General features: G+C 36.4%; 1 protein-coding gene across 2 annotated transcripts in view; it reads left to right on the top strand.

The window, feature by feature from the left end:
• The window catches only part of TAGAP (T cell activation RhoGTPase activating protein), a 94665-nt gene that overhangs the window by 27940 nt on the left and 54112 nt on the right, over positions 1-12613 (top strand). The gene's annotated exons all lie outside the window — the stretch shown is intronic.

The raw sequence follows: 12613 nt of genomic DNA, 5'->3' as shown, positions 1-12613 counted from the left end.
ACTTCTAGGTCAGGATCTGAGATAGATGTGGATCTCCTTCAATGAAGGTTACCTGCTACTTCTAGTTTTTAGAGTCCATGATCTCTTATGAAAAGTGAATAAACCCATGCTAGTTATTCACTGGAACATTAAAATGTACAGGATGAAAGCCATTCTACTCAAAAATCTTTCCCAAAGAGACGCCAACTCATTATCTAATAAACATATCTCATTTTAATCAAATATAAACTACTCTGGCATTAAAATTTTTCCAATTTGGCTTCTGCTATATTTCATACACATCTGTTTGCATATTCTATGGTCCAGTCATATGGGATTACTTGCTATTCCATCTGCTGCCTATATCCATGACTTTGTTCTAGCAATATCCCAGGCTTTGAATGCCATCCCTCCTTAAGTCTGCCTCTTGGAAACTGTTTTCCATCACGATCAGCTTAAACATCAACTTCAACATGAGGCCTTTCCTACTATTATTCCCCCTCCCTAAATTACCTTTTATGTATTTTGTGTTCATTTTGCATATTTTTATAAATCATCTATTAGAATGCTCACATACATTAGAATGTCACCCCCTTGTGACAGGGATTATTCACCTCATCTTTGTATCCCTAAGATTTATTACATCTTAGGTATTTAATAAGTACAGTTTATTGATTGATTTAATCATGTGTATAATATTATAAATGATCCTAAACATAATGGATTATTTTTCCAGTGACTACCAAAATTCTGTGGATCCTTTCCCTTCTATAAAACAAATGATTACCATTTCTACTCTTAATTTCTTTTTCTTCCCTAGAGTTACCTCCTTAAAACTTTGTTTCATTTTTTAAAAAAACCTCAATTTCACAATAATTCCTCACCCTAAAAAACTTTCTCTACTAACAAAAAGTATGTTAATTAAAATAAATCAACAAATTAGCCATGTTTGATGGTATACATGACTTCTTCACATCTCTGTCAAGAGGGCCAAGATATGTTTTAATATCAGTCCTCTGGAATTAAGATAATTTATTATGTTGATCTGATTCATCTGATGTCTTTTAGTGTTATATTCCTTTTGTTACTGAGGTCATTTAATATATTTTTTCTTAGCTCTGCTTATACTTTATTCTGCATCATTTTATACAAATTTTCCCAAGTATCTCTGAATTCTTCATACTTATCACTTCATAAAAAGCAATACTGTTCCCTTCCACTTATGTGCTATAATTTGTTCAGTCACTCCCTTGTCACTGAGGAGACCCAGTTGTCTGTTGAACAGACTCTTCCTCTCACCACATCTTAGCCTTGCTGGTTTTAGTTCATCTTCCTCTTATTAGTAGGAGTTCCCATCACTTCCTCCACTTCCTAACATCATGACATTGGCTGGGAAACAAACTCAGTTCAGATATTTGGAAGGCAGCTGTCTTAACCACTAGACCACAATAGGCTCACAGCATCATCCAACAAATTTCATGTGGGTGGATGTCAGTAATGCATTCAGTTGAGATGTATTCAGTTGAGATGGTGACTATATTTGTCTAGAGTATGGAGAGGGCAGAGCATATAGGTTATTTGAAGGATTTTCTTTCTCAGGCCAAATGGTTGCAAGGGAATTCCCATGATCAAGGGGGACACAAAGGCTATGTTCAATGGCTTTGGGGAAAGAGGGGGAGAGAGTGAGAGTGAGAAAGAATTATTATAAAATGATAGTATCCTGCTAAAAATAAGTGCAAAATTTTCTGTAATGATTAATATTATATTAATATTATAGTTACTATTTTATGGCAATTATAAGTTGCCATATTGTTTTATTTGCAATTATAGGTTCTCTGGCAACTAACAACACATTTTTACTATATGTTATTAAAAATGTCAAATCATAGTCAAACCAATACTTAAAGCATATTCAGGGCTGCTTCAGCATTTAAGGTTTAAGAGGCAGCTTTTTGGAAAACCAAAAATAAAAGCCTGGCAAAGATAAAACACAGAAATTTAGTGATAGGAAAGCAAGATATCAAAGAAGGGATGGTTTGGTAGATCCAAAAGTAAATGTAACATAAATAAGAAATTATAGAAATCATTTCATCAATGAACATTTATGAAGCACTTACTAATAACCACAATGATGAGGTAGAAAGAGTGGAGTTCAGAGTTTATCCCTAGATCTTAGCATAGTGCCTGATATATAGTAGGTGCTTAATGTTTGTTGACATTTATTCCATTGACTAATTGATTGGTTGGCATTAACAAATCCCTAGCTGTGTGATTTTAACTTCTCAGAAGTCATTTTAACTTCTCAGAGCCTTAATTTATTTATCTGTAGAATAAAGAGGATAACACTTGGAAAGCACTCAAATGCTTATTAACTCACATGTTGCCATAAGTGCATTACATATTGAAATGTTGAAAATACATTGCATATATATACTGAAGTTTAAATGCTAGGTATTATTCCCTGCAAACAGGAAAGGGAGAACAGGTGCAGAGGCTCAAGAAGGATCTCTCTGAATACAGACTGTTATATTTTTTGTGTTTGTATACCCAGCACCTAACACAGTGCCTTGCACATAACAAATTATTTAATAAATGTATGCTCAAATGTTTTACTTTGAAGATCAAATTGGATGGAAAGGAGGAAACTAAGGGGCAAGAAACTCTGATGGCTAGGAATAAATTAGTACAACTAATAGGATAGAAGGTCTTAGGACTTAGAAGGAAGGAGAGGAAGTCAGGAGCACACACAATACTGAAGGTGAGATATTAAGCTTCTAAAATATCTTTCAATATTGTTTTGTTGTTTTCCATTTCCAGACAAGATGTCAAACATCTGGATGAAAAATAAATGAAACATGTTGCAGGATATCCAGATGTTTTAACATCATGTGGACTTCAAAAATGTGATATCTGCCATATTTTTCCATTTCATCAGAAATTTTATTAAAACAGTCAAATTTGGGTTATTTTAGTTGCTGCTGATATTTAAGAGGCAGTTAGCAACAGAATTATTGTTGCTAGAGTAAGCATGTGTTTAGTGATTTAGTACACAGATCTGGCACCAAGACATTATGTCCCTCACCCAGTGTGAGATCAGGGACGAATCTCTCTCAGTTAACAACCAAGTGCCTCTTCTGTCTCTGCAAACTCCTCTGAAATCTTCAGAAGAGAGATAATGTCAATACTACTGTTAATATTGTATTTGTAATGAATTGGAACTATCAAAGAGCACTCTTATTTCATGTCATTTTCTTCCCTGAAAATTATTTATGAACAATTTTATTAAAAATTAGTCATTGTCATTGTTGGTGGAGTTGTGAACGAATCCAACCATTCTGGAGAGCAATCTGGGATTATGCCCAAAAAGTTATCAAACTGTGCATACCCTTAGATCCAGCAGTGTTTCTATTGGGCTTATATCCCAAAGAAATACTAAAGAAGGGAAAGGGACCTGTATGTGCCAAAATGTTTGTAGCAGCCCTGTTTGTAGTGGCTAGAAACTGGAAAATGAATGGATGCCCATCAATTGGAGAATGGCTGGGTAAATTGTGGTATATGAATGTTATGGAATATTATTGCTCTGTAAGGAATGACCAGCAGGATGAATACAGAGAGGCTTGGAGAGACCTACATGGACTGATGCTAAGCGAGATGAGCAGAACCAGGAGATCATTATACACTTCGACAACGATATTGTATGAGGATGTATTCTGATGGAAGTGGATTTCTATGACAAAGAGACCTAACTGAGTTTCAATGGATAAATGATGGACAGAGACAGCTACACCCAGAAAAGGAACACTGGGAAACGAATGTGAACTATTTGCATTTTTGATTTTCTTCCCAAGTTATTTTTACCTTCTGAATCCAATTCTCCCTGTGCAACAGGAGAATTGTTCGGTTCTGCAAATATGTATTGCATCTAGGATATACTGCAACATATTTAATATATATAGGACTGCTTGCCATCTTGGGGGGGGGGGTGAAGGGAGGGAGAGGAAAAAACGAAACATAAGCGAGTGCAAGGGATAATGTTGTAAAAAATTACCCTGGCATGGATTCTGTCAATACAAAGTTATTATTAAATAAAATAAAATTTAAATTAAAAAATAATAATAATAATTAATAAATAAATAAAATAAAAATTAGTCATTGTGACTATTTTATTAAAACTTAGTATTGTGAAAGAAAAATAGAAATCCCACAGAATAGACTACATGATGCTGCTATGTCCTCACACAACAAAAGCTGTCCCTAACAAAAATGTGAGACACTTCTCTAGTGCCCACAAATGGCATTTTGCTTCCTGGGAGGAAGGTTGTTCTTAAAATTTTATTTATGTAGGTTTCTCCCCTATCCACGTGCTTGTTTTTTGTTTTCCTTTATTTTCCTTCATTTTTTTCTCCATTCTCCAATTCCCCTGTGAACCATTCTCTATTGCTTTATTAACTCTGTTTATTTCTGGATGATTTTAAAGCCTTTTGGATTCTGACCTGCTTGTGTTGATTTCTATAATAATCATCCTCCTTAGTAATCTTCTGTATCCCATTATGCCTTTTCTGAATATAATGTGTATTAAGGTAAACTATATTTTATTCAGAGAGGATTGAAGCCATTTAAACAGGTCCACACAAATGATAAAGGGACTCATTCACCTCCTGATAGAAGATATAACTTAAAATGAGGAAAAAGACATAAATTTCAGGGCAGGACAAATGTGAGGGTTTGTACTTATTTTATTATTATTTTTTCTTTCCTAAATATTTACTGGATGAGATAGTAAAAATGACAAATTAATTTTTAAAATACTTTTGTTTCTTAACAAATAAAAATAATGAGTCATTTTAAAATTAAGAGTAGGAAAAAAAATTTAAATACCTAATTAAACATATAAGCTACAAAAATCTGACTTGTTCTTCCTCACAACACAAGCCTATGAGGCAAGTGCTATTATCCCCATTTTACAGATGAGAAAACAGCCAATGAGAGATTAAATAACTTGCCCAGGGTCACAAAGCTAGTAAATGTGTGGAGCAAATTTTGAATTCAGTTCTTCCTAGCTCCAAATACAGCACTCTTATCTGTTACTTTTCCTAAGTAGTTGTCACAGGACTATCTGAACTATGTCTGGAAATGAAATAAGGGTTTTCAGATTTCTGGAAGAGTGATCTAGTCCATTCCAGGAGCGTCTGAAAACTTTACTAGGTGCCTGATGATACTCTAACAGCAACCCAGGCCACACGTTGTTGAGTCAACTCTACGGAGTTTCATAATAGACTTCAGGGTGAGGCAAGAAGTCAGCCACTTCTACTAAGCCATGTGCTTTCCCTGAGTATCATATGAAGACCGCTCATGGGGAAAGGCCCAATATTTGGTCTTTCACGTACGCCAGCAACCTGAATCGTTCCCATTTTGCTTAATTTTATCGTCCTACTCAACCCAATTCATCATTTACTGCATGCCTATTTTGAGCTCTTGTTCTCTGACCCTTTTCCTGGTGCCTTGTCATGCTTATAAATGGTGATCCTAGTTTATCAAAGGCCGTCCCTGGGAAGCAAAGCTCTAGCTGACTCTGGACGCTTGGAGGGGCCAAACTGTATCCTGTCTGAAGCCCAGCCTGGTGCACAGAGACTCATTATCAGAAGGTTGGCCAGTAACTGATGAAATATTTTAGTCTCAGCCACTCACAAAGAAATAGTGGAGAGACATAGAGATCTGAATTCAAATTCTGCATAAGACAATTACTAGCTTCGGTTAACTTAACCTTTCAAAGACTCAGTTTTGATCTGCCTAAACTTCAAATCTAACCATGTCACCCTCCTATATAAGAGTCCACTAGGTCCTTACTTTTTTTTATTTTAAAAAAGGTTATTTTCTCCCAGTTACATGTAAAGACAATTTTTAATATTTATTTTAAAAAAATTTTTTAGTTCCAAATTTTCTCTTTCCATATTTCCAGGAAATTTCCATTTTACTTCCTTCCAAGTACTTTTTTTTTACTTAAAATAAATTTCTTCCACCTACATGTAAAGACAATTTTTAATACTCATTTTAAAATTTTTTGAATTCCAAATTTCTGTCTGTCTCCATCAGCATGTCCCCTTCCTGAGAGGATAAGCTATTTGATAGGTTATACATGTTCAATCACCTTCCATACACTCTCTGATCCAATGACATTGGCTTTCCTGATGCTCCTTACACATGATGCTTTATTTCCTGACTTCATGGCTGTCTCAGCCATTCATGGTATTCTCTCCTTCTTCCTCTCCTGACTTCCCTGGCTTCCTACTTGTCTCAGGTAAAAGATCCCCCTTCTGCCAGAAACCTTTCCAATCTGAATGTTTTCCCTCTAGGACTATCCCCAATGTGTCCTGTTTGTATTTGACTTTTCTCATTAGATTGCTGGGTTTGGGGTGATTTTGTGAGGAAGTAGGGTGAGGAGGCATATTTGTTTTATCTTTGTTTCCACAGCATTTAGCATGTTTTTACACATTTGTTTGTTGGATTCCCTATTAGAGTACTTGAAGCCAGGAGCCATTTTTGGTCTCCTTTTTGTATTCGCAATTCTTAGTCCAGCATGTAGTAGACACTTAATAAATGTTAATTGACTGACTGATTAGTACGTTGTGTGATCCAAAGTAGGTGTTTAATAAATGCTTATTGACTGACTGATTAGCATATTGCCTAATATGTGGTAGGCACTTAATAAATGCTTATTGATTGACTGATTAGTACATTGTCTGGCCTATTAATAAATAAATGTTTATTGACCGATTGATTAGCAATTTACCCAGGATGATAATAAGTGCTTTAACAAATGATTTTGACTTGATTTTTGTCCTCAGTAAAATGAGGGATTTTGTCATAGGTGGTGTCATACTGCACTGAACACCAGGCCTGCATTCAGGAAAATCAGAGTTCAAATCCAGCCTCAGAGATTTACTAGCTGTGTGATCCTAGGCAAGTCACTGGAGGCTGCTTGCCTCAATTTCCTTGTCAGACTAGAGAAAGAAATGACAAATCACTCCAGTATTTCTGCTATGAAAACTTCACACGGGGTCAAGAAGAGGCAAATGTAACTGAAATGACTAAACAACAAAACGTGGGATTTAGAATAACTTTCATGTCCTCTTCAATTCTTAAATTTGTGATCCTCTGATTTATATGCAGAGTGCTCTCCTCCTCACAATCCTTTGAGATAGATAGTGTGGGAACTCTTTCTATTGTACTAGATGAGGAAGCAGAAATGGAGAGAAATTAAGTGACTTACATATTCATTGTCACACAATCAGAAGGTGTCAGGGCCAAGAACCGTTTACTAATTTGTACAGGGATTGCCACTTGGCATCTGTAGAAAGAGAAGAAACTCTGGGCTGTATTCTATCACTAAAAAACCACAAGGCCAAAGGCTCACAGATGCCCAGAGGTAGGAGGGACCTTAGTGGTCCCTAGTCCAATCCTATAATTTTAAAATTAAAGAAACTAAGACCCAGACACTCAAAACAATGTGTCCATGTTGCACATGGAATAAGAGGCTGAGCTGGGATCAGAACCCAAGCCAAATAACTACAAATTCCTGTGTTTTTCCCACTAAACCCATGTTAATACTTCTCTTGAGACTGATTTCATGTAGAATTTGTGGAATCATTCATTATTTCATAATAAATACATTATTTCATATTTCATTTTTATTTCTATTCTAATATTTCAAAACGGAAAAAAGATTGGGAAAAGATACACCCAATAATAGTAATAATAATAATAACTAATATTTACCTAGTACCCACTATTTGCCAGGCACTGTGCTAAGCACTTCACAAATTTATTTTATTTTTCCAATAACCCTGGAAGATAAGTTATATTATTAGCCCTATTTTATAGATGAGAAAATTGAGGCAAACAGGAAGTAAAATGGCTTGCCCAGAGTCACATAACTAGGATTTTATGTACCAAAAGGTTATAACTGGACATTTCTTTATTTTTCCTTCATGTGAACAAAAAACATGGCATCTTGTCAGATCCAAGTCTCTGCTTAGCTGTCCTGCTTTCTACTGAGTTTGTATAAAATGGGAACAGCCATGCTCTGGGCCAAGCATGTCATTTGTACAGCTTCCCACAGGACCCCAAAATAACATTTCATAGCTCAGCCCTCCCCTCCTCTTGAGAAAATAGATGAGTAAAAAGTCCCCCAAGAAGGAACTTATAAAATTTAGTATGGGGGTGGGGAGGAGGACAATAAGAGAGGGGACAGGGAAGCAAGAGCATCACGAAACTTTTTTTGAAATCAGTTTAAAATTATAAAAGATAAGTGACAGAGCTGTCTTTGGAGCCAGGGTAAAAAAAGACAAGCCCAGAGGCTCCTTTATTGCTTTTGACAGCCCACAGGCAGCATGAGGGAGATGTGTTATTTAGAGTGGGTGTGATGTGCCAAATCTCATTCTCCCCACCCCAAGAAACAAAAATGTGCTTGGAGAGAATGGCACTGGGAGACGGGCATTGTGGAAAAGCTCGAATCACTGCCCCAGGCAGCCACTTGAAAATTAAGATTCAGGGAAAGAACATGGGAAATAAGTTTCCTTCCAAAGAGCAGTCTGATAATACTCTATCAGTGGCCTCTTTAGGGAGGAGGAATTTGTAAGATGTAGTGAACCATAAGAAAAATGGCCCCACATAAGCAGCAATCCTAACCAAAGGGAATGCCTGGCTCTAGCCATCTGTGATGGTCTCTTAGGTTAGGCTGAAGGATAAGGCTTAGAGGGAGCAAATCTACCATTCCCCAGCTATTTGAAACATGTTCTTCTTGTGAGAAAAAAAGTAAAATTGGAGGGGAGGAGAGAAACCCATGATTTCATCAATATAACGAACTCCTAATGTAGAAACACCTTCTGCCAATGCAGATCAGCAACTAGTCCACAGCTTAGAATCTTAATAAGTTTCTCTTTTATGTCGAATCTGTCTCTGTAATTTCCAACCAGTTGCTCTACCTCTGCTCTCTCTGGGGCCAAATAGGACAGGTGGAATCCCTTTTCTAGGAACTAAGAGGATGGATACAGTCCATTAGGGAGACGGACCTCAGACACTTACTAGCTGTGTGACACCTATTTTGCCTTAATCCACTAGAGAAGTTAATGGAAACAACTTCATTACCTTTGCCAAGTAAATCCTATACAGGGTCACAAAGAGTTGGACCTAACTGAATGCCATCTCTCTTCCAGATGATAGTCTTTCAAATATTAAAAGAAAACTATCATGTTTTTCTATAGTGTCTCTTCTTTAGGCTAAAAATCCCTCAATTTCTTCTAACTAACCCTTTTATTCTATAGTCTCCAGTCACCTCATCATCCTTGCCACATTCTTCTGTACTACCATCAGTTTTTCAGTATCCTTCCTAAAATAAAGCACCAAGAACTAAGAATATAGTGTAATTCCCACCTACTCTTATCCTGGACCCTAGTTCTCTAATTACAGAAACCAAGAGTGAGCTGCAGCTAACTTTTATGGTTTTGAGCTCAGTGTCAAATTTTCAGTGGGAGCACTTATACCTTAAGAGATTGGCAAAAGTTACAAATCAAGGTTTGATTTGTTCTTTGGCTGATTTTCTTGATTTTAAGAAGTGATGGAGAAAACATTAATAATGCCAATGAAACTTTAAAACACATCATGTTTATGTTGGAGGGGATGCGGGAAAACTGGAACATTGAAGCATTGTTGGTGGAGTTGTGAATGAATCCAACCATTCTGGAGAGCAATCTGGAATTATGCCCCAAAAGTTATCAAACTGTGCATACCCTTTGATCCAGCAGTGTTACTACTGGGCTTATACCCCAAAGAGATACTAAAGAAGGGAAAGGGACCTGTATGCGCCAAAATGTTTGTGGCAGCCCTGTTTGTAGAGTCTAGAAACTGGAAATTGAATGGATGCCTATCAATTGGAGAATGGCTGGGTAAATTGTGGTATATGAATGTTATGGAATATTATTGTTCTGTAAGAAATGACCAGTAGGATGGATACAGAGAGGACTGGCGAGACTTACATGAACTGATGCTAAGTGAAATGAGCAGAATCAGTAGATCATTATATACCTCAACAACAACATTATATATCATCAATATACTGTATGAGGATGTATTTGGATGGAAGTGGATTTCTTTGACAAAGAGAAGATCTAACTCAGTTTCAGTTGATCAATGATGGACAGAAGCAGCTACACCCAAAGAAAGAACACTGGGAAATGAATGTAAACTGTTTGCATTTTTAATTTTCTTCCCAGGTTAGTTCTACCTTCTGAATCCAACTCTCCCTGTGCAACAAGAGAATTGTTCGGTTCTGTAAACATATATTGTATCTAGGATATACTGTAACATATCTAACATATATAGGACTGCTTGCCATCTAGGGGAGGAGGTGGAGGGAGGGAGGGGAAAAATCGGAACAAGAGTGCAAGGGATAATGTTATAAAGAAATTTTTTTCAAAATTAAAAAAAACACATCATGTTTTTCAGAGAGACAGTTATTAAACGTTTGCCAGCACCATACTGAATAAAGTCTAATGTTGTATAAGTGGCTTCTGTATTACATTGTTGGACTTACAGTTAACCCCAAACCTTTCCCTTCTCTTCCCTCTATGAACTGATGATGCTTCTAGTACTTATAGAATTAACAGTTTGAAACTAAGTCTAAGACTTCTACATTTCTAGTGTAGGACATTACAATTCTATTTTAACATTTCACTTTATTAAAGTTGAGGAGGGAAAAACCCTTCATATTTTAAATAGAATTCTTGCCCTCAAGAAGGGTTACAACTAGATTGGGAAGCCACTCAAAGTGGCTCTGAAGAATCAATTATATTTTCAGTGTGTTACACCTTGGATATCAGAAATGCTACAAATCATGTTGTGATTGATTCTGTTGCTGTTATCTAGCAAGAGTTATAAAGAAAATATTAATAATGTAGATAAAGCCTAAAAGTGTGTCTTTTTTTGGAGAATTGGTTGTTAAATGTTTACTAGCACTGTTAGTTATAATGTACATATAAAAAAGCACAAGGAAAATGGAGATAGGAGAAAGTACTAACCCTGTGTATGTGTGGATTTGTGTATGTTGGGTGGGAGAATCAAGAAATTTCATAGACAAGTTGTACTTGAGCAAAACTTTAAAGGAAGCTAAGGATTCCAATCAGCAGAAATTAAATGCTGGAATGTCTTCTAGCTTCAAGATAAAGAATATAGAATTCAGTGATGAGTCATTAGTCTAATTTGGCTAGAATATAGATAAAAAGAATTAATTTGGAAAAGTTAAGTAAAGTGTGTGGGGCAGATTATAGATGACCCTAAATGCCAAGCTTAAGGAATTTGTCAATTATTTTACAGGCAGTTGAGAACAAACTGAAAGTTTTTTGATCATGGAAATATAGTAACCATAATATAGTCAGAGCAGTGGATCTTCAGATGATTTATCTTAGTAGCAATGTGAAGGATGGATTAAAAAGATGAGAGAGAAGAAACAGGCACTATAACAATTAGGAGGCTATTATGTATTCTTAGTAGAGGTAATGAGAGCCTGAATTATTATGGTAGGAAGATGGAGGCAGAAACCTGGCAACTTATTGGATGTAGGGAAGAAAGAGTGGAAAGGAGTAGGGGTAGAATTGAGGTTTATTCAGAGGTTTAAGTTTGGATAATTGGTAAGAAATGGTCATATCCATAAAAGAAATAGGGAAACTTTAGGGTTTGATTGAGGAATCCCTTGTTCCTTTCTAGATCCAGTTTATGTTTCAACATAATGTTTCACATTCTAGGGGAAGCCTTTCCCATTCTCCTTAATTGTTAGTGTTCTTTCCCTCAAATTATCCTATTATGTTATATACTTACCAGTGTCCATCCTCCCTTCCCCATCTCCAATAGAGTGGAAGCTCCTTGAGGACATATATAATTTTGTTTTGTCTTTGTATTGTCAATACACCATAGTGACTTGGGCATAGTAGGAGTTGAATAAATACTTCTTGGATTAGATTGGATTGAACAATTGACCTAACATTTTTGAGCCTCAATTTCTTCTTCTCATAATCTAATGATCTCAAAGCCCTTTCCAACTATAAATCTTAGAATCCTAAAATCTCGTATGACAAAATAGAACAAATGTATTTTCAGTGTTTTTAACACTTCTAAGAGATTCAGTGAAGCTGGTTATTCCACAATTACAAAGCTCTTGATTCGTACTACATAGCACTTCCTCTACAAATTGCTAGATTTGATATAACACTTAGAGAATTACAATTATGTGTAATGGACTGACGCTCGAGTTGATGCACTGAGGTCCCAACATGTGAGGCTAAATAGTAATTGGACTATACTCTATTAATATATGTGCTTAGAGAATGAATGGTCCCCACCCACTCTTTGTGCAAGTCCTGATGTGTTGTATAGGAAATGATGATTTTAGTAGGTGGAGGCAAGGGGGCGGAAAGGGAAGCGGAAAGAGAGACTGCTGACTGGCGTCTTCACACAGCTGCTCGCATTGCTATTGGACCCCCCTTCACCTCCAATCCCCCTTCACCTGCAATTCCCCCTTCCCCTCTGCTGGCTGGCTTCCTGTCGCAGCTGCCCATATTGCTATCGCAATCCCCCTTCACCT

Source organism: Antechinus flavipes, chromosome 4 (assembly GCF_016432865.1).
Source record: "Antechinus flavipes isolate AdamAnt ecotype Samford, QLD, Australia chromosome 4, AdamAnt_v2, whole genome shotgun sequence".
NCBI lineage: Eukaryota > Metazoa > Chordata > Mammalia > Dasyuromorphia > Dasyuridae > Antechinus > Antechinus flavipes.
The sequence above is the reverse complement of the archived record's forward strand: the minus strand, read 5'-3'. Positions and strand labels throughout refer to the sequence as shown.